This window comes from Equus caballus, chromosome 1 (assembly GCF_041296265.1).
Source record: "Equus caballus isolate H_3958 breed thoroughbred chromosome 1, TB-T2T, whole genome shotgun sequence".
NCBI classification, from domain to species: domain Eukaryota; kingdom Metazoa; phylum Chordata; class Mammalia; order Perissodactyla; family Equidae; genus Equus; species Equus caballus.
In genome coordinates, this window is record NC_091684.1 from 41,345,505 (window position 1) to 41,371,361 (window position 25,857).

Genomic DNA, 25,857 nt, shown 5'->3' on the forward strand with positions numbered 1-25,857 from the left:
TGATCCCATTCCCTGGAGACCAAAGGCCTTACCACAGAGAGAAAGCGGCCTACACGCAAAAAGAGAAATAACTTCCCAATCTACTATATACAAGGTGCCAAATGAGTAGCACACAACACTCATGTGCTGTGCACAAGCAAAATGGGCCTAGGAAGCCCACTTTCTTGACAATACTTTGTTGCTAACTCCTGTTACTCCCCACTGGCTATTCCTTCTTAGTTTCTTTTACACACTTCTTCCCCTCCTTGCCTTTAAATGTTGACATGCTCTGGGTTTAGCCATGACCTTTTTCTCTTCCATCTCTATACTTTCCTGCTCTGGGAAATCTCAGCCATTTACATGACTTTAAATAGTATCTCTGTGCTGACAACTGCCAGATTTCATCTCTATTCCAGACCCTTCTTTGAATGACAAGTTCATATAATCAACTCTTTGGTTAATATCTCCACATAGATGTCTTACAGACATCTTAAGCTTAACATATCCAAAACCAAAGTCTTGGATTCCATCTCTCTCTGTCTCTCTCTCTTGCTCTTTATCTCTGTCTCTCACACATAGACACTCACAGGCATATACACACACATACGCATACCCCCATTTAAATTCTGTTCATCACCCAATTTTCCATTTAAATAGTTGTTCAGGGAAACAAAAAAGCTGAAATCATCTTTGATTCTCCTTTCTTGCTTCCCCCACCTCCAATCTGAGTCAGTTAGAAATATATTTGGTAGTCTCTAAACAAAATTTAACTTGCAGTGATTTAATAGGAGTTCGATTATATTTTTCACAAAAGAAGTCCAAAGATAGGCAGTGCAGGGTGAGATGAGAGCTCCAGAATGTCATCACAGATCAGGCTCCTTTCTTTCTGTTTCCTCTGTGGGTGACTTTGTCCTTTTGCTTGTTGCCCCTTGTCCTCAAGATGGCTGTTCCACACCAGCATCTGCAATCCAGACAGGAAGAAGGGGAAGAGCAAAGGGAAGATGTCATTTGGCAGTTGAATACACTTCCTTTTAAAGAGCTTTCCCATACTCCCTGCTCAGCAGTTCCCTCTTACATCTTGTTGGCTAGAACTATAGCACATGGCCACCCTTAGTTGCAAAAGAAGCTGGGAAATACAGATTTTTGGGGGAGTTAGGTACATTGTCACCCCAAACAACATTTACATTATAAATTTTATATAATTTATATTATATAGCATTATATTAGTAAGAAGGAAAGGGAGAATGGATATTGAGAAAGCAACCTAAAATGTCTGCCACAAAATCCATCAGCAAGTTGTTATTCCTACCTCTGAGATACATCATAAATTCATGCCTTTCTCTCTGTCTGTGCTATCACCAGCACCATGATCCCCTCCAACCAAGTTACTGCAATAGCCCTTTGAGTTAACTGGATTCTACAATTGCCGATCTCCACCCAAAATCAGAGTACGGTAAGCCTTTAAAAGCATATATCAGATCATGTAATTCTTGTGTTAAAATACCTGTTATTTGCCACTGCAAGTAGAATAAAATCCGAGCACCTATCATAACCCACACGCTTTGTATGATTTCACCCCTGCCTGCCTCTCTAGATTCCCTTGCATCGCGCTCTCTATTCATTCACTCAAACACATTTATTGAGTGCCTACTGTCTTTAAAGCATTGTTTTAGGCACTAGGGATAAAATAGTCAAAAAATCAGACAAAAACACCTTCCTTCATGAAGTTTACACTGTAGTGGAAGGAGGAGACAGCTAATAAACAAAATATTTAAGTAAGATAGTTGATGATAACAAAATGCATGTTGATGATAGTCAAATGATGATAGTAAAATGCTTGGTCATTCTCTCTGCTTCACCTTTACTAGACTCCCTCCACTTAGTCCAACTCTTCTAACTGAGAGTCTCCTCTGCCTAAATTGCTTTTCCCTCACCATTCCCACAGCCTTCCATGTATGCCCTTTGGGTATCAGCTTAAAGGTCACTTCTCCAAAGAGGCCTTCTCTGACCACTCATAATAAAATAGGACCACCCTGGTCTTCTCTTTCATAGCACTTATCACATTTTGAAATTGGATGGATGGATAGATGGATGGAGAGTTGATAGATAGATAGATAGATAGATAGATAGATAGATAGATAAATAGAGAATAGATGTATTAATGCATATGTTTAGTTGTTTAATATCACTATCTCTCACTGAAGATTTCCCTCTGTAATTGCAGAGATCATGTCTACTTTGTCCAGCATTCTAGCCCCAAGGCCTAGAATGGTCAGTTCCTGACATATAGAGGCACTTAATGAATATTTGTTGATGGATGAATAAATCAGTGAACAAGTGAAGTGAATATGATATGGGCCTTTGAAAAGAAAGATCAGTGCTGTGGTAAGAAGAGAGAGAGGAAAAAGGCTTTCTTAGACAGAGGGAACTAGATAGGCAAAAACAGAGAGGCAGGGATTGCCTTGGTCTGATTGCTGGGCAATTAGCCATTTTGGACTAGAATCATGGGAGAGGATATTAGAGGGATGGATTGGAGACACATGAAGGAAGGTCTCCAATGCTGGGCCTTATGTGGGGCAACATTAAAAATAAACAGATAGAAGGTAAGCACACTTTCACAGAATAATACCATATCTCTTTGGAACAAGCCCCACTCAGAGAAATCAAAAGACAAGAAAAGTCCATAAACTTGGGTTACTCCACTGTTGGGATAGAAATCACCTCTTCCCTCTTAACCAACTTAATATCTTAAAATTATTTCTTTCTGATGATAAAAGTAATAAATATTGAGGCTGGTCCCGTGGCGTAGTGAGTGGTTAAGTTCAGCACACTCCACCTCAGTGGCCCAGGTTCACATCCCAGGTGCAGACGTACACCACTAGAGAGCACGCTGTGGCAGTAACTCACATACAGAATAGGGGAAGATTGGCACAGAGGTTAGCTCAGAGCAAATCTTCCTCAACAACAACAACAACAACAAAGTAATAAATATTTATTATAGAATATTTGCAAAGCACAGAAAATTATAAAAGAGAAATTAAGTATCACTACTGTGAACATTGATACAGGCTTTCACCAACTAAGGAGCCCCCTTTGTCACACTCAGCCTAGTGTACCGGTGTAGGGGGGTTGAGGGGGTTGGCAACAGCAGTGACCAAGCAGCTGGGACAACCAGAGGAGGAATTGGTAACTTTGGCTCCAACGCTGGGCACTGGAAAGCCGCTTTATCCAAAGCTTTAGCTTTGGTTTCCTCATCAGTCAAAGAAAGGATTTTCTGATTGGTAGTTTTCAAAGTTTGTTCCTTAGGGCTTTATGGAGCCCTTTAGAAAAGAAAGGGGAAAGACTTGAATCTCGCCCCCGTGACCTCTCCTCCAGACAGCAGAGATCCACAATTACCTGCTTCTCATATTGGATTTTGGCATAAGTTTTGTATTGGATTTTTTCGTTGATGTTTTATTTTATTTTTAACAACAGATGGGAAGACTAACACAAGATTGCAATTCATTTTTTTAGATACTTAATAAAGTTACTTCCAGCTCTAACTTTTGATGATGATTCTAATTCCTTTCTGGTAGAAATCAATATAATCACAAACTAGGTGAAACTGAAAACTCATTTTTCTATGGTCCTAGAGGAGCTTCCTAAAGATTCTAAAAGTATCAAAGTGCCCTAAATAGAATAGCTTATATCAGCTCAGCTACAGCTGTATATGACTTTGGACAAAGCATTTAACCTCCCCATGCTTCAATCTCTTCATCTATAAGATGGAAATCATATCACCTACTGTATTGGATGGAAAAATGAAATTATGTCACATACACAAAAATGCCTAGCACACAATAAAGAATGTAGCAGTAGATTACATTTCCTTGCTTCTTACTATGTGCCAGGATCTGTGCTCATATTTGGTATACCTTCCATCATTCAATCTGCACGCGAGCTTATGAGGTAGTCACTTTTTTACTATTGTCTATTGTTGTCCCTGTTTTGCAGATGGGAAACTGAAGCTTAATGAAGGTAAGTAATTTTTTTTTCAATCTTGCACAGAGCTTGCATTTGAACCCAGGTAGTGAGATGCATGGGGCTGGGCTAGAAAATGAAGAACAGTCCCAACAATACTAACTGCAGCTCGCCTATTTTGAGAGCTCACTGGATGGTAGATACTGTTATAAAAGCTTTGGCTCATTTAATCCCTGTGTCAATCCAACGGTTTACAGACTGGAAAACTGAGATGCAGAGACACTAAGTGCTGTAATCTCTCTGCTTAGAACTGGTTTCAACTACTCACGTAGTTTCTCTACTGGACATTAGGAACCCATACAATTAATTGTCTAATTGATCCTTCTGAAAACATGGAAAAATAATTATCCTCTAAAATGAGAACTCCCAGGGGAGGAGGTGCATTAACTCAGGATTTACAGCAGGAAAGGGTAATCATCCAAGACTCCTTCCCCTCCCACCGCCCATGTCCATTCAATTACAGGTCCTGCAGCCTCACCTCCTGAATTCTCTAATTCATCCCTTCCTCTCCATCCTACTTGACTGCTGTAGTTGGGCCACTTTGCCTCCCAACAGCCTGCCACCTGGTCTCCCTGCTCCAATCCTGACCACTCCCCTAGTCCTCTCAAACTCACCCTCCATACTGCAATTTCCCTACTAAAATGGCTCCCCCATGCCCTACAGAATAAAGCCGTCCCTTCACATTTGTCTCCAGCCCCATTTCTGGGCTTAAAATAGATATATTCTAACATCAACAAATCGCTCATAATTCTCCACACCAACCTTATCCTTTCTCGTCTTTGTGCCTTTTTACATGTTCTGTCTGCATAGAAATCCTTTCCCATCTTTCTGCAGGAAATTAACTCTTGCTCTTCCTTCTCTGCATCGCCAGGTTAATACACGTCCCTCTCCGCCAGGCTCCTAATGAGCCCTGCGTTCTTAGCACATTAAGTTGAAGGTGTCTGTTTTGATGTCCGTCTACCCCACCACACCATACACTTTTTGAGGGCAAGAACAGCAGTGTTTTATTCTTCTCTCTACCCATGACTCTTAGTACAGTGTGTGACTTATAGTGAGCACTCAATAAATATTTGTTAAAGAATCGAACCAAAGTCAGTGAACTAGAGATTGTAACGGGCAGTATGTAAATCTGTAACATGTTGTTAGTGATAATTAACATTCAGTGAACCCTCCCAAGTTTGAATAATTCTATTAAGCAGGTAACATAAACCATTTGCTCATCTAAGCACTTTACCTCATTTAATCTTTGCAACAGTCTTATGAGTTAGGTGCTGTTACCGTCCCCACTTTACAGATGCAAAATTTGAGAGAAAATAAGCAACATTCCCAGGATCACTGACCTAGTAAGTATCAGGGTTGGGGTCTGAATCTGACGCCAGGGTCAAGTTCTTAACCAATAACCACAAGACTGTAATGCCAACCAACAAGCATGTATCATATACTCAAGCCAAGAGCTGCCAATGCTGCATACACAGGGACCAAAATAAAGGCATAACATCTATCTTAGAAAGAGAACCAAGAGAGATTTGTAACCAGCATAAATTATCAGGGCATGGCTGGTGTCAAGAAGAGCGGGTCACCTGGCATCTACATGTAGCTCCAATTCTCCAAAATGAGGAGCTGATGCTATGGCCACATCCATTTAAGCCACTGTTTAGCAGTTAAAGGCAAAGGTCTTGGAGTCAAACAGACCTAGGTTTAAGTTTCAATTCCATTCACTTTAGCAGCAAATGAATGATCTTCTCCAACCCTCAGTAGCCTCATCTGTAAACTAGAGATAATGCTACTTAACTGGCTTTGAGAATTAAAGGAAATAATGTCAGTTAAGTATCTAGTGATGTGCCTGACGCACAGAAGCACTCAAAATAGCTACTGTTATTACTGTGATGTTGACTATTATCATGCAAGCACTAAATCAAAAAACATTCCAGGAAGGAGGAGGTCACACAATATGCATGGCTGCTGGGAATCCATTGCTCCGTCCGGGGGTCGGGGTTCATCGTGACCTGGGAAGACACCCTAAGAGCTGTCTACAACTAGAGACTGCTGATTGCACATTCTTCACGAGTGGTGGGAACAGCTCCGCGGTCTTCATGACGTAGTCTGAGAAAAAGGCCCTGGAAGCTCCCAGTTTCACATTTCTTTTGATTTCATTTTAAAACCTAATGGGTTAGAAATGTAAGAATAGACCAGAAAATGAGGTCTTTCAGAGTCTCCCCATCTGCCAGTCTCTGGTCAGGACATCCTTGAAGAATAATTTCCCCTCTAGCCCATAAGAAAGGTGATGTTTATATCCCCTGAAGTCTCATCACCGGTATTTATTTGATCAATTACTGATAAACTTGGTCTTTGAACAGACTTTTCTTCTTAGAAAGACTCTGCAAGTGATGGATTGGGGTGCTGTTTAAAAGCCTTATTCATGAGAAGCTACTCAAGAGTTCCTTTTTAAAGTCTTATGATTTAACTAGACCAGGATTGGAATAAGTTAAACAGGTTGGAATAAGTTAAACAACTGACAAGAAAGGCCTGAAGGAGATTGCCCAGCTGTCAACCTCTGGTGGTGCTAGGAAGGAGTCTCCACCACCCACAGCATCCTCTTCCACATCTGACACAGACAGTGCTTCCTCTGCTCCATAGAAGCTCCTCCCTTCTCATTCCACCCACTTCACTTCTCCCGCTGTCCATGTCCAGGAACACCACGCTGTGTGAATGTAGGCCAGGATAATACAAAATTACGTCCCCACGGACGACTAAACTCCTCTCACTCCATTCTTTACCATATTTTTTTATGAGAAAATTCTTCTTGATCTATTCAAGAATGCGACATTTGAATATGCCAAGGAGTATTTGGATACCTCCTTGATTCAACCGTAATAATAAAAAAAATAGCTAATATTTCTCGAGTGTTTATTATGTTTTAGGATCTGTGTTGAGAGCTTTTTATGTATATTATTCACTTAATCCCCAAGAAAACCTTATGAGGTAGATACAATTATTATCCCCATTTTATAACCAAAGAAACAGAACATGAGAGATAATAAGTAACTCATCCAAAGTCACACAGCTAGCAAAAGAAAAAAGTGGTTTTTAAACTTAAATGTGCTGAAGTCTGCATTAATACTCTTAACCTAGAAACTTCTACTACAATCCAGTGCAAACTATTTACTGAGTGTCCCATACACAGCAAAGCTACTCAAGGGGCTCTGACTTCGGATTATGTGACTGTATCTGAGAATTCCTATATCTTTTTGAGATAGATTCAGAAAGACAAACTCTTCGCAGGTGGCCCTTTCTCTCATGAAACCTGCACCCACAACCTAAAATGTGCAGAGGAGCGTGGGCAGAACACCCCAGAGGCCTGCCCCAGGCTGGGGAGTCTGCACTGCTCTGCAGTTGGTCTCAAGGCTACCCAGACCTTCACCTGTTCAGCCCATCCCCTGCCTGTGCATTCGTTACTATGCTGAAGTCCTAAGCTGCCCCTTGAAGTCCTGTGATATGTCAAGAAGAAGAGTCACAAGACGTAAGGTCCTTTCCTGGAACCATGTTTTGGATTTGGTTTGAGGGCCTCAGCCTGAGCAGAGCAACACTGTTTTAGCAATTTACAGTCCAAGACAGATGGCAGGGCACTGAACCATAACCGGCACTGCCTGTCACCTAGACCTCTGAATAATGCATGAAAGTGCTGGTAAGATGCCCTCTTAGTAATGCCATGTGCTCTTTCTTAGAAGAAAAAATGTGAGAGTAGGTTCTTTTTAGTTCATAGTTAGCATGTGCCAGGGCACTGTAACACGTGTTATTTCATTACAGCCACCCTGTGAGGTCAATACAGACAAAAAAACTGAGCTCTAGAGAAGTTACATAACTTGCTCAGTGTCTCACAACTAGTAAGTGCCAGGATTTCGACTCAGGTGGTCTGACACTCTCACTCTTTACTATATCTTTATTCTATACATCATGAGAAAAATGAAGTAACCAACAGCTATATCTTTAATGTGGCTCAACGCAGCCATTTTCATCAATGACCCACAGGGCTCAAGATGGATGCTGTGTGCCGACTCATTCCATTTATGAATTTCCCATGCCTGTTGTGGTTCAGCTTTTACATTTTTTAAAGAATTCCTTTGCTGTAGGAAGACCCCCCAAAACACCACTGAATCATGCCAGTGGTGGATATCCAAGATCAGCTACTGGAGACTTTTTGAGTTAACACTTTCTCAATCCCCATTTCAAACAGTGGTGGTGTCCTGGATTACTCCCAGAAAGAGTGATCCTTTCCGAGACTGGACATGTAATAAGGAAGTGGACAGACTACAGAAACTAACATTAGAATACTTTAGTGTTTCCATGAGGCAATTCCTTCCCAGCATATCTCTAGAAATTAATATGTTGTCTCTGAATCCCAAATCCCAAGAAAACTTGGTCAAGAAATTGACACAATGGGGGAAAGTATTATAATTACACTGTAAGAACTAAAGCCTAGCAGTCAACAGAGACATTACTGGTTTAAAGGAATCACTGACATCAAGTAGAAAGCAAGAGCAGAACAGCTGACAAGTGCAGCCAAGGGTTAAGGCCGATATTTCAGGGAACTGGGACAGGCAAATGGAAGAGGGAAGCTGCCTTGATCCAAACAGTCAATCTTCTTTGTAGCTGTTGCCATGTTATAACTGTGTGTTTGTGGTCTCATTTGCTATCAATGGTGAGTCATTTTTGAAACAAAAAATTATATTAATAAATTTATATGCATATACATTTTATAAAAAATCCTATAAGCAGTATACCAAAAAATAAAGTTTTGGGAGTAAGATAATTCCTTAAATTGGCAGTTTCAATATGAGATGCTGTGTTGTGCTCTTAACCTTGCTTGGAGATCCAATGTTACATTATTCAAATACTAGCCAATAATGTTTGCTGGCATTTTCAAGCATCTGAATATGTGCAATAGGCTACAATTCCTTGCAAATACTATTAAATTTAATGTTTCTTATTTATTAAATACATTTTCTTAGATATCTATGGTAATAAAGCAAAGATTATGACAAATGTTGAAGTATTTTAAGAATAATTTAGGATTTGGAGAATTCCTAAGACTTCCTGGGAGTTCTGATTTCTCATCTCTGAACCCTGAAGATTAATATCTGTTAGAAATTTGGAAACACTAGAATTCTTAAATGAGATGGTTGGAGGGAAAAATATGGGGCATCCTTTGGCTGCTCAAGAGCCTATTCTTTTTAGCTTTTGGAAGCAACAGCAGCAGCCTCCTACCCAAGTCATCCCACTAGTGGATTGCTAACATGTCACTGCTGGGGGGAGCTCTCAGGCAAGAGACTTGGGATCAGCTGTGAATTCCAGAGTACCCACTGCAGTGCACAGAACTCAGGCTGCTTTTGATGAAGAAATGTCACACTGTTGATACCATCCATCCGTAGGTTATTGGTGGCACACCAAGGACGGAAAAACAAGAGAAGGCCAAACCCAAATACAAAGGAGAGAAGAACAAGCTCTATTTCCAAAGGCACCGTGTGGACTTTGACAAAATTTTCCACCCAAATTTGTGCAGCAGAGATCTGGAGAAAAACCTATCCCAGAAGATCAAACAAAGGAGGAGTCAGAACCTACCACGAGCTGAAAAATCGGAGGAGACAAAGACCTCTAAGAGCATCCCACAGAAAGCGAGTACTACAGGCTCCCTGAGAACTAGGCAAGACACCAGTGAGTGCAGGACGAAGGAGAAGCTAGCATGCCTCCTCTTCTTTTTTTGTATTTCCCACCTATTTGTGGCAGATACTGAGCTCTAGAACACCTTGTCATAGCCTTCTCTGTATGGAAAGTGCCTGTTCTTTAAGAAAGGAGATTACTCCCTTTGTGTTTCTATCTGAACTTTCCGTATGCATTATTTGTACCCCTCCCCATCTGGGCTTGGGCAGCCCACCCACCTACTCATGTACCTATATATAGAGGTAAATATATATAAAGATATGTATATATTACAAAAAATTTAAGTAGTTTGAGGACAATAGTTGATCAAGAAAGGTTGACTATTGTAGAAGGCTTTCATCTGTACGTGGACATTGTCTCAAGTTTGCTCGCTTACAAATGCACCCCACTCACAGAGCTAACTGTCTTAAAGTTCTTCTTTATGCAGCTACTACACCAAAAATGGAACTTTCAAAAACCATGTTATCTTTGTGCACAGACCCACGCCAATCTTTTCTCAATCCATTCAGTGTGAGTGTAGGTGCTGCCCAAATGTGGTCTTGTGCAGTTTTCATTTTATTTTATAAATCTAAGACTTTCTTTAGAAAAGATGTGGTGGTGGCACTTTTTTAAGGAACAAACAACAGTCTTCACAAGCCAATCCCCAACTGCAGTAGCAAGCAAGGAATTAATTGAGCCCCAAACACTTCCCACCAAGTGGCATGCAGAGTGACCTGGAATGTATAGTGCAGGCAGAAGAATTTGGTCTTTATTCTGTGGAAAATGGAAAGTCCTTGGAAGATTGGTATAACATTCCCAAAGCAATATTTTTGGAAGGTAAATTTGCCTCTTGAACGGGATGATACAGTTGTCTGTCAGCCAGCCTTTGGCCCATTACCAAAAGTACCTCTCTACAAACCACTTTTATATTTTTAGTCAAATTTTGCTTGTGGGGAAAGAGGTTGCAATACACTATTGTGTAAATTGTTAGGAGGTAGGGAGCTTGATGGAAGCCAAGGACTTAGTGAATGGATGGATGAATGGAAAAGTCACTGAAGCTCTCTGAGCCTCAGTTTCCTCATCTGTAAAGTGAGGGTAAAATACCTACTGCATGAGAATGGGTATAAAATACTCAGTAGGTTGGCTATCATTTAAACATTAGCTCTCCAAATGTTAGCTAACATCATCATCATCATCATCACTAATGCTACCACCAGCACCACCATCATCGTTATCACCCAGCAGCCACAGCAGAAGCATCACATGCTACCCACATAGGGCCTCCAGAACAGGCCTTCCCACAATCTCTTGAAATCTGCTCCACTGGCAGCTCCTTATTGCTTATCATAGGATCCCTCAACGTGCTCTTCTCTAGCATGGAGAAGATGCAATCGGGGGCAGGGTGTTGAGGAAATAATTAAGAAGGCTGAAGGTGTTGACCGGAAAACAAATTAGGTGTTAATTCAAGCACAATGACAATCCCCAGGAAATTTAAATTGCTTGGACACCCTTTGGGTTATTCAAATGTTCCTCAGAGATGCTAATCCATCTCCTTGGGACTCCTTTACAAATGGCAGCTGCCAACAAGTATCCTTGGTTAAATCCCCCTTAAGAGAATTATTCAGAAATGGACATGCCCTGTGCTCCTCCAAGAACCAAGTTAAGATCATTTGTCCCTACTCAATTCATCTTTTACCCCAAATGCATTCTCTAGGAGCAATCTTCCTCTTTAGAGTTCCTCTCTTGGGTTTTAGAGAACTTTTTGGCTTGAACTCTTTCTAAAATTAAAGCCAAGTGCTGTTGCTCTCAGATGCCATGAGATTTCATTGTGGCCGGAGCTGACTATCACAGACGCATCCCAAACCACATAAGTTCTTATTGTTTAAACTGTCTTAAGCAGCTGTTAAAACATACCCTAAGATATCAAAGCCACTCTAATTAACTTCCTGCTTTGCTGGGACTTCAAAGTCTTTCGAAAAGTTTTAAATAGGGTTTTTATAGAGAATTTGACCTAATATTTAAAGGAAAATTTTGCAAGCTTGCCCAAGAGACTCCAACTTCTCCTTCCCTTTTCCACTCCCCTTCCCTCCTTACCCCACAGAATCTTAGAATTCTGCAACCAGCAGTGAGAATTGAGGAGAAAATTTTAAATCTGTCGTAACCAAAATGGTGAGTCTCTTTACCTGCATCCCCCCTATTTCTCAGGTCAGTAGTTGACATCCTGCCTCAATGACTTTCCCTGCCCCGGCCCTTCTCAACCTGGCAACCCTTTCCCATCCTCCAAGACACAGCTCAAACGCACCTTCTCCAGGAAGTCCCCTTGACTCTTCCAGGGTGGAGGTGCCACTCCCTTCTCTTGTGCACGCACAATCCCCCCATCTCTACTTGTCCCTAATCATGATGGATTAGAGTGTACCCACTTATGTGTCTGTCTCCTCGTCTAGACTGTGAGGTCCACAGGGTAGGAACTGTTTTGTATGGAGCTTTGAGCTCCCATAGCCTCACACAGGGTTCTTCGTATCCTTCGTCAGTGCTCAATATATGTGTGATAAATGAGTGAACCCCAACTCCTTCTGGGGGAGATGGGGTGGTAGTCCTTACCATTTCTTACAGGTTTTGACCTCTCTCCCTAGGCTTCTGTAAACATCATAATAAAGGCATTATACCTCATGATCACTCCTCTAAGAAACAGTGTCATAAAAACAGCCACAACTTAGAAATAAGGCAAAAAAAAAAAGTGGGCAGTACATCTTTCTCAGGCCACCCAAGGTCCCTTTCCTAGGAGAATGCAATTAGTTTATCTCATTGTCTACTGTTGACTAAATGTCCCTGCCTCGGTGAAGTTACCTGTTATCTTGTAGATTTTTGTCTTGTAGAGATGCAAGTAATTTCTATCTGGTGGAACAGATAACCCCTAGGATTTATGGCCTGTTGGACATTAACCAGTTATATCCTAACATTTTGTTATTAAATTTCCTGTAAATATCCGCAATTCTTAGATAGTTCTTGAGCAGGCCATAACATCTTACTGGATCCCTCATTAATTAATGAGGTAAATAAAATCTTTGACTTGTGTTTCTTTTACATTTCTCTGAGAATCAAGATTTTACCTCTTTGAAAATTATTTTTTAACACAAGGTGTAAACCAGATTGACAACGTACAACCAAAAGGTCAACAGGACGGATTGAAGGAGCAGCAGAGAACCCTGGGCTGGGAGTGTGACAACCTGGCTCTACTAGGAACTTCCTAAAACCTCAAGAACCTCCTTTTTACTTGTCTGTCAAATGGGGACAATATCCTAAGCTCCTCTCTCCCACACAGGCTTACTGAGATCATCAAAAGGGATGATTTACTTAAAGAACTTGGGAAAAGCCTAAAATACCAGTCCCCCCCATGCAGTACTTGTAATAAAGGAAGGTCAGCTTTTCCCCTAGAAAATAGTGATGGGGAGGAAAAGATGTGGAAGGAGACCAGAAGGAACACACATAGGAGGGAGCTGCTGCCACCCCCAAGGAAAGTCACTGTCACCTCTTGCATGGACATAACCTAGAGCATTCCAAATCTTCCACTCCTGCCTCCGTTCCCAACCATTCTTCACATAGCAGCTGGTGTTCTTCCAAAACTGTAAGACAGATCGTGTCACACCCCTGCTTCAAGCTCTCCAGTGGCTTTCCAACACTCTTAGGATAAAATTTAAGCTCCTCTTTTTGGCCTATAAGGTGCTGTGTGATCCAGGCCAATGGCTAACCCTCCAAAGTCTTCTCAGGCCTTTCTCATCCTCACTCACTTTGCTCCAGCTCATCTCAGGTGTCGTTAGCTTCCTCAGACTTACTTAGCTTTCTCACCTCAGGGCCTTTGCACTTGCTGTTTCTTCTGTCTGAAAATCTCATCCCCATGCCCCTTTCTTCTCATTACTGGCTTCTTCTTTTGATGTTAACTTAAATATCACCCTCCCAGAAAGGTCCTCCTTGCCTACCCTTTCTAAAGTATGTCTACCATTATTCTCTCTCTCAGTACCCTGTTCTTTTCCTTCACAGCACTCCCCAGGATGTGAATATATTTATGTATTTTCTGTCTCCCCTACTAGACTGTTAGCACTATGTAAGCAGAGGCTAACTGTGTCTCTTGTGTTCACCCTTGTGCCTGGCACATGCTAGGAGCTTGGTACATAGATGTTGAATAAACGAGCATAAAGGCACGAGAAATCTAGCTGGCTCCAAGAACAGATGCCCCACACTGTCTGTATATATTTCGGAACCAATGCAATGCAAGTTCCTCAATCTTGAGCACTTGTTTCAAAAGACTGCAGCCAAGAAGAAAAATTCCCATGCTCACAAGGCATCAGCTGAGAGCTGCTTTCAAGAACAGTGTTCCTCGGAAAATGCTTTGCTTCAGGAACGAGTAATAAGTCTCCTCAGCAGCACTTCATTTCGTAACTCCAAAGAAACCAAATCTCTTCATGAGAAGAGAACAGCCCTTCCCACGAAGAATTAAATGTTACCCAGAAACACAACTGCTTCTGCACCCAAGGGCTAGGTTTGAAGCAGATGAAGGAAACAACCAACTGGAATTCAAGAATATCTCGACAGAGCACGATGGGGAGAGAAAATCCCAGGCTGCCTCTTAGAACTCCACCCCTGGTTTGTTTCAGAGTATCAGATTACATGGCTCCCTCTAAACAAGCCTGCGTTTCTTAATCAAAGCCCAAGGCACAGCTCCGTTTCCAGGGGTTTAGGGTTTTCCAGTTCTGTGATCACTCTTCCCAGGCACTTCAACCACTTCTCCAAATGCCCCCATCACCTTCAAGATTCTCTCATAGGCTCCTGGGCTGCGCTGGTTGGGCTCCACACCTCTAGTGAAAAGATACCTTGAATATGCGATGCTCCTTAAGAGTTGCTGGCTGGTGGCGTACTTGTCTGCCTTTGCATTTTTCATATCAAGATTATCAAACAGCAGCAAAAACATCATGGCATCAAAAAGCTGTTTCCTGGAATGGTGTCTGGTGGTGGGAGGGCCAAAAAAGATCTGCTCCACCATGTAGCTGGCCCACAGTTTTGCCTTGAGATCAGACTCTCCTGGAAATCTCCCCGTGGACTTGCTTTGAGGGAGACTATTACTTTACGATCCAAGATAGGTTTATGATGGGCAGGGAACGCCTGTCTTTGAGTGTTTTCCTCTTTCAGGTGCAAAAGGCGTTTTTCTCCACACCAGCCAATATGCCTGTCATCAAAGGCCAGGCTACAGTCTTCACAGCCAGGACCCACCCACTCGTGCGGCCTCTCTGCCCAGAGCCCTCCAGTCCTAACTCAGGAATCCAAATTGAATAGTTCCTGTTGTCACTCGGAGACCAGTGCATCCAAAAAGCTGTTCTTCTTTCCCCAAATGCATGAAACTCTTAAAACTTCTTCAAACTCGGAAAACTGAACACATGAACTTGTTACCATGCTTTGTTTAATTTTTTTCCTCAGAAATATTCTTGTGGCCAAAAATAGAACATTTTCCATTCTGAGGAACAAGCGGCATCCATGGGAATTAAAGTAGTGCTTCGTGCCTCTCCAGAAAATTCCTGCCAAACACGCACACACACACACACACACACACACACACACAAGCTGCTTGCGAGTTCTAAAAAGCTGCTTTCTGTAGGTACAGTGGTGGTCAGGAGCCAAAAGTCCTCTGTTTATTTTCTATCCAAGAAAATTACCAGAAAAGAGTGCTAGGGCACCTCAAGGACGCTTTATAGGAAAAATCTAGCTTAATCTAGTGTAATGATTTTGAAAATGGCCTTATTGTCCACTCTGCCTCCCACCCACCATCATCCCAGAATTCCTCTCAAGTCTTACTCCTCTAAAATTCCAAAGCTTCACACAATACAAAGTTCACGGCCTTTATTCTAGGGAGCTACTGTCGGATGATTAGCCTCGAGTTCTCTCTAAAGTTATTCCTACGATAGAATCAGAAATGGCAAATTTAGGAAAATATTCTCAAGCTTCAATGCTGAACAATATGTACTGGTAAAGTCAGACATGCGTAAAATGTCAGAATAACAGTAATCCAGAAAATTATGCTGCTAGCACAAGATATGGGAGTGTTTTGTACACTCCGTTCTAAAAGTTTGTGATTCTCAGCATTTCCATAATCCTCTTTAGTGGAACTTACATGACTATAATGATATTTCGCATTTTTGTATTTGGACATGCAACACGTTGTACATCCTCTGGCCCCTCCTAATCGAGGAGTGGCTTAGCTATAAGACCTGCCAGAGCTGTTTTCATATGCTGCTGAAAAGCATTTGGTTACTGTTGAGGAAAATGAAGAGTCCTTTAAAATAGCAGTGTATTCCTGACACCAAAAGTAGGAAAGACCAATAAGGCAATGTAGAGACAGTGAAGGAGAGGCCAAGAAATGGGGGAGAGCATGAGGATAAGGGAAGAAAAGAGGAAATAGGAGACGGAGAAGAATCAGAATGTTGCATTTTAATTGATGGTGGGTGGAGGCAAAGAGAAGAAGGTTGACTGATCCATGATGGCCATGGAGAGACAAGCATGGCAAGAGAAGATGGGAAAGGGAGAGGGAGGCAATATGCCTAGCGGTTAAAGGTCAGTTATTTACCAGCTGGGTTACATTGGGCCAGTTCATCACTCTCAGCCTCAATTACCTCATGTATTAAATGGAGATAATAGCATCTCATGGAGACACGTGTAGATTAAATGAGTCAGTATACACGATGCTTAGAACAGTGCCTGGTGCTGAGTAAACACTCAACAAATGTTGGCCATTTTTATTACTGAAAGATAAACAAGTTGCATATTTCCATCAGAGAACATTTGCTTGTGAGCTAGACCTCCAGTTCTATTGTCCTTGAATTCTTCTAGGACACACAGAAGCACAAAAATTGTGAGGGACCAGTGAACCCAAGCAAGTGTTGGTGAAAGGAGCAGTGGCAGGATAATAGCCCAGATGCGAATGACTACGTGGAACAATGAGCGAGCCCCTGACATTGAAAGAGGAGGAATTCATAGCTGCCAATTAGTCACAACCATTCTCTTCCACTTCATTAGCTCATTCACCCCACAAACATTGTCCAAGCAACACTTTAAGCCTACACACGTTTAGTCTTTTCCCAGGTTATCTTTCTAGCATCACTGTGAGCCCTTTCCACCAACCTCACCATTTCATAGCTGCGCGGGGATAATCATTCAATATAGATTCCTTACAATCCCACCCCTGTGTGTTTGCTTAAGCTCTTTGCTCAGCCTGGATTTCTCTTTCCTTTTTCTTCATCTAGAAAGATACTAGTCATCCTTCCAGGCCAAATGTTGTCCGGGTTTTGTGTGCCCTCTCTTTCCTTCTCTCCCACTGTTTAGCAAAATGACTCTCCCTGACCTTAGTACCCTTGGCATACACACAGTAAATAGGTATATCTTGTTGTGGGTTGAATTGTGTCCCCCCAAAGATGATATGTTGAAGTTCTAACACCTAGTACCTTCAAATGTGTGAACTTATTTGGAAATAGCATCTTTAAAAAATTGATTAAGTTAAAATGAGGTCTTTAGGATGGCCCCTAATCCAATATGACTGGAGCCCTTATAAAAAGTGGAAATTTGGGAAATAAAAAAATACCTGGAAACAAATGAAAATGATAGCATGCCATACCAACTCATATGGGATACAGCAAAAGCTGTATTAAGAGGAAAATTCATCGCAATACAGGCACATCTTAACAAACAAGAAAAATCCCAAATAAGCAACCTTAAAGCACACCTAACTGAACTAGAGAAAAAAGAACAAATGAAGCCCAAAGTCAGCAGAAGGAGAGAAATAATAAAAATCAGAGCAGAAATAAATACTATTGAAATGAAAAAGGCAGTAGAAAGGATCAATGAGACAAAGAGCTGGTTTTTTGAGAAGATAAATAAAATTGACAAACCACTAGCCAGACTTACAAAGAAAAAAAGGGAGAAAGCTCAAATAAACAAAATCAGAAATGAGCGAGGAGAAATAACAACAGACTCTGCAGAAATACAACAGATTATAAGAGAATACTACAAAAAACTATATTCCAACAGAATGGATAACCTAGAGGAAATGGATAAATTCCTGGACTCCTACAATCTCCCAAAGCTCACTCAAGAAGAGGCAGACAATTTGAACAGACCAATCACAAGGAAAGAGATTGAAATAGCAATCAAAAACATCCCAAAGAATAAAACCCCAGGACCAGACGGCTTTCCTGGGGAATTCTACCAAACTTTCAGAGAGGATTTAATACCTATCCTTTCCAAGCTATTCCAAAAAATTAGGGAAGATGGAACACTTCCTAACACATTCTATGAGGCCAACATCACGCTGATACCAAAACCGGACAAGGACACCACGAAAAAAGAGAACTACAGGCCAATATCACTGATGAACATAGACGCAAAAATTCTAAACAAAATTTTGGCAACCAGAATTCAGCAATTCATCAAAAGAATCATACATCAGGATCAGGTGGGATTCATACCAGGGACACAGGGATGGTTCAACATCCGCAAATCAATCAACGTGATACACCACATCAACAAACTGAGGAATAAAAACCACATGATCATCTCAATAGATGCAGAGAAGGCATTTGACAAGATCCAACAGCCATTTATGATAAAAACTCTGAACAAAATGGGCATAGAAGGAAACTACCTCAACATAATAAAGGCCATATATGACAAACCCATAGCCAACATCATTCTCAATGGGCAAAAACTGAACCCAATCCCCCTGAAAACAGGAACAAGACAAGGATGCCCTCTATCACCACTCTTATTTAACATAGTATTGGAGGTCCTGGCCAGAACAATCAGGCAAGAAAAAGGAATAAAAGGAATCCAAATAGGGAGGGAAGAAGTGAAACTCTCGCTGTTTGCAGACGACATGATCTTACATATAGAAAACCCCAAAGAATCCATTGGAAAACTGTTAGAAGTAATCAACAACTACAGCAAAGTTGCAGGGTATAAAATCAATTTGCATAAATCAGTAGCATTTCTATACTCCAGTAATGAACCAACAGAAAAAGAACTCAAGAATACAATACCATTCACAATCACAACAAAAAGAATAAAATACCTTGGGGTAAATTTAACTAAGGAAGTGAAGGACCTATATAATGAAAATTACAAGGCCTTTCTGAGAGAATTGGATGACGACATAAGGAGATGGGAAGACATTCCATGTACATGGATTGGAAGAATAAACATAGTTAAAATGTCCATTCTACCTAAAGCAATCTACAGATTCAACGCCATCCCAATCAGAATCCCAATGACATTCTTTACAGAATTAGAACAAAGAATCCTAAAATTCATATGGGGCAACAAAAGACCCCGAATTGCTAAAGCAATCCTGAGAAAAAAGAGCAAAACGGGAGGCATCACAATCCCTGACTTCAAAACATACTACAAAGCTACAGTAATCAAAACAGCATGGTACTGGTACAAAAACAGGTGCACAGATCAATGAAACAAAATTGAAAGCCCAGAAATAAAACCACACATCTATGGACAGCTTATCTTTGACAAAGGAGCTGAGGGCATACAATGGAGCAAAGAAAGTCTTTTCAACAAATGGTGCTGGGAAAACTGGAAAGCCACGTGTAAAAGAATGAAAATTGACCATTCTTTTTCACCATTCACCAAAATAAACTCAAATTGGATTAAAGACCTAAAGGTGAGACCTGAAACCATAAGGCTTCTGGAAGAAAACGTAGGCAGTACACTCTTTGACATCAGTATTAAAAGGATCTTTTCGGACACCATGCCTTCTCAGAGAAGGGAAACAATAGAAAGAATAAACAAATGGGACTTCATCAGATTAAAGAGCTTCTTCAAGGCAAATGAAAACAGGATTGAAACAAAAAAACAACCCACTAACTGGGAAAAAATATTTGCAAGTCATATATCTGACAAAGGCTTAATATCCTTAATATATAAAGAACTCTCGCAACTCAATCACAAAACATCAAACAACCCAATCAAAAAATGGGCTGGAGACATGAACAGACATTTCTCCAAAGAAGATATACTGATGGCCAAAAGGCACATGAAAAGATGCTCATCATCGCTGATCATCAGGGAAATGCAAATCAAAACTACACTAAGATATCACCTTACACCCGTTAGAATGACAAAAATATCTAAAACTAATAGCAACAAATGTTGGAGAGGTTGCGGAGAAAAAGGAACCCTCATACACTGCTGGTGGGAATGCAAACTGGTGCAGCCACTATGGAAAACAGTATGGAGATTCCTCAAAAAACTAAAAATAGAACTACCATACGATCCAGCCATCCCACTACTGGGTATTTATCCAAAGAGCCTGAAGTCAGCAATCCCAAAAGTCCTGTGCACCCCAATGTTTATTGCAGCACTGTTTACAATAGCCAAGACGTGGAAGCAACCTAAGTGCCCATCAACAGACGAATGGATAAAGAAGATGTGGTACATATATACAATGGAATACTACTCAGCTGCAAAACAGAACAAAATCATTCCATTTGCAATAACATGGATGGACCTTGAGAGAATTATGTTAAGTGAAATAAGCCAGAGAGAGAAAGATAATCTGTGTATGACTCCACTCATATGAGGAATTTAAAACTATGGACCAAGAACAGTTTAGTGGATACCAGGGGAAAGGTGGGGTAGGGGGTGGGCACAAAGGGTGAAGTGGTGCACCTACAACATGACTGACAAACATTAATGTACAATTGAAATTTCACAAGATTGTAACCTATCAATAACTCAATTAAAAAAAAACTGGAAAAAAAAGAAGAAAAAAAAAGTGGAAATTTGGACACAGAGACAGACTTTCACAGAAGGAAGACTACGTGAAGAGACAGGGAGAACGCCATGTGAAGGCAGAGGATTGGAGTGATGCATTGAAAAGCCAAGGAATGCCAAAGATTCCTGGCAAATCCCTAGGAGCTACGAGAGAGGCATGGAACAGATTGTCCCTTACAGTTCTCAGAAGGAGCCAACCCCGCCAACCCCTTGACTTTGGACTTCTAGGCTCCAAAACTTTTAGACAATAAATTGCCCAGTTGATGGTACTTTGTTATGGCAGCCCATGAGACTCATCCATACCTCCATCACAGCATGTGTGCTTGGTTTCCATGTGAGCTCCTTGAGGTCAAGAACTGAGTCTTACTTGATTTTGGATCCTCAGGCCTCTTACAGCCTCTGGGAGGTAAAAGGGTCTCTAAACTTTAAATTGTTATTAAGTAACCCTTGAAGAATCCAGAGTCTAGAACAGGGGCAGCAAACCGCAGCTCATGGGACAATTTCAGCTGTCTGACTATTTTGGTAAATAAAGTTTTATTGGAACACAGCCACACTCATTTCATTGATGTTTTGTCTGTGGCTGATTTCACACTGTAACCACAGAGTTGAGTAGTTGTAACAGGGACCATATGGCCCACAAAGCCTAAAATATTTACTCTCTGGCCCTTTACCGAAAAAGTATACTGACCCCTGGTCTAGAAGAAAAGAAATATAGATGAAGCACACCAATAGAATACAGTAAGTGCTATCATAATGCACAGATAGTACAGAAAAGAGAATGATGGGGTGAATCAAAGCCTTCATGGAGAAGGTGACATTGGAAAAGTGAGAGAGATTTTACTCAGAAAAGGCAAAATACTTAACTTATTCACTTGACTGTGCTGCCTGGACTGATCATTTTTGTACTGGTAGTTGCATAGAGGCTAAGGATTGGAGCTGAAGCTGGTTTGGGGGAAAATAATGATGAATGAGTTTTGTTCTCTACACATCGAGCTGTACTTTCCAGTGGCATATCCAAGAGGATGTGTCCAGCCATGAACGGTGCTGAGCAGTCTGTGTCAGAGACTCAGATTTGGTACTCAATATAATAAAGATGTATCACACATCATAGGAGGAAAGAAGATCGCTCAGGAAAACAATGAGAAATAAGGAAAGAAGATGGTCACACATAAAATTCAGGGGAACTTCAGAACTTACATGGTCGGCCAAGGAAGAGGAAGAGACCTTGAAGGATTTGAATAGAGGCAAAACAGGAAGAAAGGAGAGAGTCATGTCCTTAAGGCCCAGGTAAGGGAGGGTTCAGCTGTGTTAAATGGTGCCAAAGGCCAAGAGGACCAATCGACCAGATTTAGCAACTGAGATCCCACATGGCCTGGTAACAGTAATTTCAACGTTCATCACTGGCACAAATTATCCCTCAAAGCAAATCATAAGGAAAGGCACACTACAGTTATTGTCAAGAAAAAAAAAAAATGAAGAGTATGAGAAAGGGAAAGAAGAAATCAAGAAAAGAAATGAAAAAAACACAGAAATTGAAGATAACTGGATTGAAATTCTTACTTCACCCATAAAATCTAAATCTTATACTCTTTCTATGGAGGTTCTATCCTTTGCCTAAATTCACCAGGACTGAAAATTAATCAAGTGCCTAGGATCCATTCCTTTAGACAGCCCAGCCAATTAAACAACTGACTTAATGCATACCAACAAGCATTAAGGTGATCACAGCTGCAAATTTTAACTGCCTGCTCTGTGCCAGGGGTTGTAGCAGAGATTTCACACCAATTACCTCATTTGATCTCCAGTGAACTCTATGTAGTGAATATATAGTGAAGTATAGTCTGTATTTTATTCAAATGAGGATATTGAAGTTCAGAAAGGTCACCCAACTATACACCATTCTGGGAAGAAGCAAGAGTAGGGGACACAGGAGAGGGAAGGGGGCTGAAGCCAATGTTTATAGAGCGCTTACTCTGTGAAAGTATTTTATTAAGAATTATACCTACTTTGGTTCATTTGAGCCTCACAAAAACCTATGTGGAAGAGGGGGTGGTAAGGAGATGAACTTGGAGAGGTTCAATACAATGCCAAAGGCCAACATTGAGTGAAAAACTTGGTTTTCCAAAGAAATCCTTCAAAATTCAGAATTAAATTAGATATTGAGCTATTTGAAGGTAAGACCAGTCTAAGCCAATGTTAAAATAATTCAAAATAATGCCAGGTGCCTTCTAACACATTCCAGAAGGGCTCCTCTGACCATGACTGAATGATATAGAACCCTCAGTTCCTGCAACCCCACCCCTAGAAGAGGGAAATGCCCTGACTGGGCTGCAGTGGCTTCAAGCTCCTCCTCCTTGAAATAAGGGGTGGGGCCAGAGGACCCTAAAGTTCATTCCAGTAGGAAAAGTCGATGTTTCCAAGCACGTGATAGGAGCTGGCAGGTAAGGGATGTTGACTAAATGTTTATTAAATAAGCAATTCAAATGAGACTATGAAAGACCCTAGTGAAGAATTTTTGGAAAAATTTCCAAGTGGCAAAACCACTTCCCTGTTTTTGGAGGACTTTATTCTGCAGGATTTTCACTCACCTGCTTTCCACAGCTCCCAATGCAGTAGAAGGTTGCTGGTTCATGCCCTGTCTCTGCCCTCATTCACACATTCATTCCATAAATTAAAAATCCTTCTTGGAAATGTAGGTGGTACATTTTAGTGAATGCTTAGAAGATAGTCTTGAAATAATGGAGCACGCTAAAAAAACAAAAGCAAAGCCTTCTGCTTAAGAACAATCAATGTTCATAAGGCCTGATGGAAGACGAGCGAATGGATTACTCATTCTTTATCACCGTTCTAATTAAGGATTTGGGTTTTTCTTTGTTGACTATGGTGAGAAAAACCCTCACACTCTGCTGATGGGAGTGCTCATTACTTCTGGGAAATAATCTGGCAATTCTTATCACGAGCTTTAAAATAAGTCAAGCCCTTTGACCTCAGAATTCTCCTTCTGAGGATACAAACTTAGGAAAATCCCCAGAAAAGCAGGATGAGAGAAGTAGTATAGCGTATTGCCTAATCTCTGGATTTACAGTGACTGTATTTTAATACTCACCAATTGTGGAACTTTAGAGGAGTTACTTAATCTTTCTGTGCCTTGGGTTCCTCATCTGCAAAATGGAGATGATAATACTCTCTGCATCGCGCTGTTGTTAAAAGGATTGAATGAGTTATTAAATGTAACATTCTTTACATAGCGTTTTTTCATTTATTCCTCAAAAATTCCTCAAGGAAGGCAAGAAAAATATTGGCCTTACCTGGTCAGTAATAAGCACTCAATTAAATGTAGGTTCTTTTTATTATTACCATGTACGTGAAAAAGACAAAGATGTTCGTTGTAACATTATTTATTACAGTGAAAATTTATCAAAAATTATATGTTCAACAATAAGAGAATGGTTAAATAAATATTTCCATGTGATAAAATAGGCAGCTATTTAAAATGTCTTCAAAGAGAAGTTAATGAAATAAGAAAAATTTAGCAAATAATGTTAAGAGAAAAAGTGGGCTGTGGAGTTGCATGTATGGTGTGATCCCAGTTTTGACGCGATGTTGCAGTGGATAATACCCTTCACCCAAATCCCTTTGGAGTGCTTAGCCCTCCCCAGCTGCTGCAAATATCATTGCTGATAGCTCACAGCTGCATCCCTCACTGGGAATTGTTCTCGGCCCTAGGAAATAGGCTCACCCAAAATTAGCCCCTCCAGGGGGCCAATGACTTGCTGATGCAGGGACACAAAGGCCTGCCCACTTACCTTAATTTGGAATCGCTCTGAAAGGCCGTTCCAGCTCCCGCTCCCCCGACAGTCAGCGGAGTCCCAGTGGCATCTGCATGTGGAGTCAGACTCTCCGTCTGCACGGTTCTCCCTCACTCCTTACAGGAGCGTCTCGAGACAGCACTCGCCCAATAAACATTCAGCATGCAGCTTTTGTTTCAGAGTCTGTTTCCAGGGAAGCCAATCCAAGATATTTTTACATCAAAATATCATGAGGGAACATCTCTGAGTGACGATATTCCTGGATTATTCCAAATTCTCTATAATGAGTCTGTATTACTTATTTTAAATGAATAAAATGGCGTTGTTTTAAAAGAGGCAGGGTTCTCCCTAGAGTGCTGCAATTAATCGAGCCCGTAAATTTCAATACATAGATTTTGCTTTTCTTGTGATAAAGTCAGAGTTGACTTTTCTGTAAACATACGTAAATATTTTAATTTAAATGATACCTCCAGTAAGTAATGAGCCTCAGTCACACACCTTGGCGTATATAGTGCCTCAGCCTGGCCTTCAATATGGTTGATCCATATGTCCCAAGGATGCTGCTGTGGCTTAAAATGTAACTCTTTTTTCTTGCATATTGGTCTTCCTATACTATGCCATTTACTAGCCACACACAAAAAAATCAGTCTCATTGTTTTGTAACAGTACATTGGTGTTTTATTTTCATTAATCTTGTCCGTACTCCCACTCATCCCACTATCCTCTCAGCTTTGATTCTGAATACCACTGAAAGGCTGAAAAGATCCAATTCTTTCTCAAAGGATTAACATTTTTTTCTTCATTGAGGATATTCAAAAGAATGTGCCAGAGACTCTGATGGCAGTTTCAAAAGAGGAGGCCTTAGGACATCTTGAGTGAAGATGCATCGTAGGAATAAGTGCTTCACCGTTTAGAGTAGCTCCTTGCCTAGGACAATGCTTTGAATGGATCAGCTTAGGGTGTTTGTTTAAAACAAAATCCACCACATAACTTTTAGACTCACTTTATGTTCAATGTAATCCTCTAGTTCTAATGCCACAGGTTGTCTCTCAGCAGCTTAGGTTAAAAAATAATAATAAAACTTTAGAAGTAACTGAGTCAGACTTTATTCTTGTACGTATAGTGCATCTCTTCCTATAAATGCCAAATTGTTGTAATGAGGCCAGAAAAAGCCATCAAAATTCATAGAAGCTGCAGACGAAAGAAAGCAGCTTGTGGAAAACTCCCCGCCGAACAGTGTATACTACCCTCAGAGAAGCGTTGCCATAGCAACTGATAAATGGGGAAAGAACAGGCAAAGCTTTAGGCTTTACGTTTTTTTGTATCATCAATTTTACTATTGTGAAGATGTACAATGTCCTTGCATCAGTAGCGATCAGATTTTTTTTCTACCAGAAATGTCCAGTACAGCCTGATATAATATAGGGTATCAAGGCAAAAGACTTTTCATATTTAGAAAGAAGACACTATGCGGAGTCGAAGGAAACAGGTTGTTTTTAAAATGGCAGGCTTTTTAGTGATCCCATTTCTG

At 40.8% G+C, this 25,857-nt stretch overlaps 1 long non-coding RNA gene and 1 pseudogene across 1 annotated transcript; one reads left to right on the forward strand and one right to left on the reverse strand.

Annotated features, from left to right (window-relative positions):
- Positions 1–744: 744 nt before the first annotated feature.
- Positions 745–24,570, reverse strand: LOC102148875 (uncharacterized). Its single transcript, XR_288868.4, has 3 exons — positions 24,324–24,570; positions 23,624–23,714; positions 745–940 (listed from the first exon to the last, which is right to left on the reverse strand). It is a non-coding gene; the product is annotated as an uncharacterized lncRNA (long non-coding RNA).
- LOC111773935 (mediator of RNA polymerase II transcription subunit 6 pseudogene) lies at positions 8,157–12,947 on the forward strand (annotated as a pseudogene).
- Positions 24,571–25,857: the final 1,287 nt, after the last annotated feature.